Here is a 4,606-nt window from a genome sequence, read left to right on the forward strand (position 1 = left end):
AAGGATCTTTGGTGTGAGTGTTGTTTTCTTGAAGTATCGTTGTCTCTGAATGAATTACAATGCGAGTTCTTCAGCGATCACTGAACATGCTCAGTGTATTGATCGCTGGAACTGAAAGTACATAAACAAAAATACATCGAAAGGAAAAAGGGATTATCATCAAATCACTGAGAGAGAGGATCAACAATTTTCTTAAATTAAAAGAAAAATTAATATTTGAAAATCTTAAAGATTAAAAGCTGAAAAAGAAGTTAGTTTATACAAAAGAGAGACTAATCTTCTTACTGAAGAAAAAGCTGAATTAGTTAAAGAGAACACCCGCATTACATCTCTTAAAAAATCAGAAGAAGAAAAACTAATGGATTTGAACAAAAGAATATCTAAGGATTTAGAGAAGAAGGTGAAAGTCTTGATAGAATCTGAGGCAGAAAGATTAAATTCAGTAGCTTTTAAAGATTTCTTTCAAAAAGAAAGGGATATTCTTCATCAGAAGCTTTAGACCAATGAACATTTAATGAAGAAATATAAAGATGCCTAAAATGTTTATGAAAAACTTAATGGCCAAACCGATTTCCAAGGAATCGGATTCAATGATCTTGACTCATTCATCGAGAACAAGAAATCCACCCTTTAATCCACTTTTAAACTTGGGTGTGTTCAAAAAGCCGACTTTTCTCCAAAACCAAAAGAAACTTTTAAAACAGTAAAAGTCGATGGAAAAAAAAAATTCTCGAGACAAGATTTTGAAAATGTGGTTTATGAGTGTAGCACAAGTAAAAAATTTGATGAAAAGGATGATGCCTCACAAACAGAGACCGATGGAAACCCGATGGTTAAACAAGAGACTCTGGTGATCAACTCCACAAGTTCATCAGCAAGTGCTACAGATGGAACGAAACTTCTTAGTAAGGAACCATCATCTGAGAAATTAGAAGCGATGGAACTCCCAAAAGACTGTTCTGAACCTTCAACCTCATAACCCTCTCTCCCAAAAATGTTCATGAAAAATATGCTTTTGAGAAATCTGCAAGAGACTTTCTTGATTCTGACTCTGAATATGAAATAATCTGTCAATCGCTAAAAGTAATTGTGGATAAGAAACCACAAATTTCGAAAATCCAAATGAAATCTGACCTCCCAGAGTTATGCATAAAAGCTAAAAATTCTTCAGACCAAGAAAAAGGAAAGCTGAAAAAGGTTTAGTCTGCCAAAGAAACTTCACAAGGCCCGACACTTCAATCTAAATTTATAAAGTTCATTTCTGAATAAAAACAAAAATGGTCTGCTTCTGAAAATTCTAACCTTCATTTTTCATCTATTTCAGTTAAAGGGAAGAAGACTCTACTCAGAAAAGAAGTAAAACCCAAGGCTACCCCCTCGAGTAAAAATTCTGCACTGGATAGGAGTTTGTACAAACAACCAAAATTAGGACATAACCTTTACCTTCTGCTTTAACATCTAATTCTTCAAATAAAAAATTTGTTAAACGCACTTATCTAAAAACTCCCACCTATCAGTGTTTAACTCTTTTACAAAATCTTAAGAGTCATATGTTAAACTATCGCTGCATTTTTTTGAGCATGTTTACAGATATAAAAATGTTAAAACTCATGAAAAAATTAAAAATATGCCCAAGCCTTCAAAGGCTAAGGGCAAAGGAAATCAGCCCAAATCCAAGAGGTTTGATGAAAAAGAGAATGTTAAATCCACTACTAACAAACGTCGACCCATCATGAAATGAGTACCTAAAACCCCTTAATTTGTATTGCAGGATCAACATGTGCAACCATGGTACATGGACTCTGGTTGCTCCAGGCACATGACTAGTGATAGAAATCAGCTGTCCTCCTTCATCGAAAAATCTGGAGGCTCTGTAACTTTTGGAGAAAACAGCAAGGGGACAATCAAGGGATATGGCACCCTCATCAAAGGGAACATATCAACTGCAAAGATGGATTATGTTGAAGGCTTGAGGCACAATCTATTAATCATAAGTCAGTTCTGTGATAAAGATCTTGAAGTACGATTTTGCAAAGGTTTATGCATCATCGAAACAAAGCCCAGTCAAACCATCATTAAGGCAAAGAGAGAAGGAAATCTCTATCTTATGTATTTTCAATTTTCCGTGGGTCAAGACACTCTCTTCCTTGTCTCCTGTGTGTCTCACTTTAATGATAAATCTTCATAAACTTGAAGGACAATGACAATCTTCATAAATGAACAATAAAAACACTTAGGGTGCGTTTGGTACATTATACAGGGATAGGACAGAACAGGACAATGATCTCTGTCCCATGTTTGGCATCAATTTTATGTGGAACAGACAGCAACAAAGTGGAACAAAATAGAACAGGCCTGTTCCACCTCTACCCCGTGGAACAGGGTGGAACATACTTATATTTTACCAATATAACCTCAAAATGAAAATTAATTCTTATCTAAAATATCAAATAGGTCTCTCTTTTACATTTCTTATTTAAATTTTATTTATTGTATTTTATGTTTCTTAAACTTTTATTTTACTGTTCTCAAAATAATATTTTTATACGGTTTTTATATTTTTATTAATTTATGTAATTTATTATATATTAATAATAAAAAATAATGTCGAAAAGAGATAAAAATAAAAATAGAAAACCATATAAACTTTTTGTTTGGTGTCATTTTAATTGTTTTGTCGAAAAACTCAAATGATTGTGTGCTTGTTGGTAGTAGTTTTTTCTTCTTAGTATGAAATGTATAGAGATTTGCTTCGATAATGGATTTTTGATGCTTATATTATATTTACCTTTTTCATATATCATTAGTTGATTATGAAATCATGTATTTTTGCAAATGTATTTTGGCAAGTAGTAATGGTTTGATGTAAGTTATACTTTGCACACTATATTTGTTAACATTTGTATTGATTATTTAGTAAAAAAACACTAAACATCTCACTGGGGTTAATTGGTCTTTTTAACCAGTGTTGTCCAGTCCTGTCATGTCTTACCAAACGCTGAACAACTGTCCTGTTCTGTCCTGTCTGCGTACCAAACAAACCCTTAGAGAGGAAAAGTCAAATATTCAACAAGTATATTCCTCTCAAGTATACGTAGATATTACAAATGAGCTCCTCTCTAATTCTCACACTAACAAGATCTATTTATAGGTCAAACTATAAAAGCACAAGTCAAAGTCAAACATGACTTACAAAGTCAAACCTTCTAAAAATACAATTATACACCTTTCAAGACGAATGCAATTTAACTCTAAAATTTAATCCCAACATTCTCCCCCTTTGTATTCAGGCTTGAAAGAATTTGTACTCTTTGAATCCCTTTTGAATTTTGACGCTTTAAGCTCCTAATGACTTCTTAAGATCTTCAATGTAATCTTCTAACATTCTCTGCTTTATGGTCTTCAGATAATTTTCTGTTCAGAAAATCTTCCAACATCCCCCCCCCCGAATGTAGAAAAAAAAATTTCTCTTTTCACAACGAAGAACTGTAACAGTACTAGTCTCCAGAAAAAATCTTCAAGATATGGTCTTCAAAGAACTTTTTCAAAATAACAATCACTAAAATTCTCTCCATTACAAATATTCACCTCATTGAGAAATCCCTTTCAGTAAACTCTTGTTAAGATGAGATCTTCACATTCAATTTCCCTTCAAACATTGTAGCACAGTAATAATCTTCAGTTATTGCCTTCACACTCCATGATTCTTTTGTCGATTCCCGATTTTCAGAATTGATTATTTCATTCTTATATCATACTCCCCTTTATGATGAAATGAGAAGCATTTTCATCATACACTAGAATGAAATAAATTTTCAGCATATGCCATCAATTCATAAAATTGTAAGCAGATCATTTCAAATCCACTTGAATAATCTTTTCAGATTAAGACGATGGAAAAAAACAACCAATTTCAACTTATGAAATTGTTTTCAATCTTATAAAAAGATTGGCCTGCGAATATAACAAATATATTCAGTGTGATAACTGGATCTTGGTTATCAACCGAGGTAATAAATACGTGATTATTTGATTAAATGATTACGTGATAGCATGATAAATTTGTTTTATTTGATCATGCTAGTATGTTGAAAATTATGAGCATAATGTAAATGCATGTATGAGATTATATGTATATGTAGAAGTATATATATATATATATATATAGATATAGATATACACACATGCATGTTATGATAATGCATGGTGTGTGGGTGTGTGCATATGGCCGACTTTCCTGTTAAGGAAAGGTAAAGGAGGGTTTGACCCCCATTTTATCTTCTTGGGTATTCTGATAAATTGAGCAATTTAGAAGGGAAAGCTTGCCCGGATTTTCTTACTTTTGCATTACAAGGAGGTTGTTTTCAAAAGGCTTGATAAGGTGAGTGATTTCTAAACCTTTTTGCTTAAAATTTGTTACTGGTTTTATTTGAATGTTGTTTATTATTGGAAAGAAATCAGTTATTTGCTTAAGGGTTTTATTCGGATAAAAGGTAATCGGATTGTCTAAATCGGACAAAGCTTGTCCGGATTATTCTTAAATCGGACAAGGGTTGGGCGATTAAGCCCTAAACCGGTCAAGTGTTAAGCGGTTTAGTTTTAAACC

Source organism: Cynara cardunculus (genome assembly GCF_001531365.2).
Source record: "Cynara cardunculus var. scolymus isolate 2C chromosome LG 2, CcrdV1, whole genome shotgun sequence".
NCBI lineage: Eukaryota > Viridiplantae > Streptophyta > Magnoliopsida > Asterales > Asteraceae > Cynara > Cynara cardunculus.